Below are 781 nucleotides of genomic sequence, written 5' to 3' on the forward strand. Positions count from 1 at the left end.
CAGGGTAAGATATTCTAGTTGGTCTGTTCCCACATGGAAGAAGGGTAAAGGCTCAGGTAGACATTTGTTCCAGTAACACCTCATTTGGGAAATTGTCAGCTGAAGAAGTTTAGAAGTAGCTCTTAAGCAATGTTTACTTTGAATCCATTAGGTCCACAAAGCTAATTCAGTTGGATAAATAAGTACTTGAAAAAGCCATCACCTTTGGACCTATCTATAAATAATTAAGAGTACGATCAAATACCAAATAAAAACACTTAATATAGTCATTGACAAAAAAATTTTGCAAATGTGAGCAATCAACTGATCAATATAATTTTTTTCCACTATTCACAGAATTTAAGGGAAATAAGATCAATAGCATTGTTAGGAACAATAAGGTTTCCTTCTTACAAGTAGGCACCCATAGATATAAGCCTGTATAAAGATTGCATCATTAACTACTTAAATTTAGAGGATATTACATGCTTCAGCAGCACGTATACTCAAATTACAATACAGAGATTAACATGGCACTTGCACAAGGATAATATGAAAATTTGAGAAGTATTCCATATTTTTCATTCTTCAGATGCAAGAAATGAAAAACAGTTATTAAAAAGTTGATTACAAAATTACAAGTGTAACAATACACGTAATTCATATTATTAAATTTAGTTTGACATCAGTGTATTAAATCTTCACCTCAGAAAGGCGTTTACATAGCATAAACTTTACAAAACTTTTCAAATTAGACAACACTGACATTTTATCCCAAAGAAAAATAATATTAAGACCTAGA

At 30.9% G+C, this 781-nt stretch overlaps 1 pseudogene; it reads left to right on the forward strand.

Moving 5' to 3' along the window:
- The first annotated feature begins 464 nt into the window (after nt 1-464).
- LOC122121106 lies at nt 465-561 on the forward strand (annotated as a pseudogene).
- Nucleotides 562-781: the final 220 nt, after the last annotated feature.

This window comes from Dipodomys spectabilis, unplaced genomic scaffold (genome assembly GCF_019054845.1).
Source record: "Dipodomys spectabilis isolate Male_0828 unplaced genomic scaffold, ASM1905484v1 ptg000183l, whole genome shotgun sequence".
NCBI lineage: Eukaryota > Metazoa > Chordata > Mammalia > Rodentia > Heteromyidae > Dipodomys > Dipodomys spectabilis.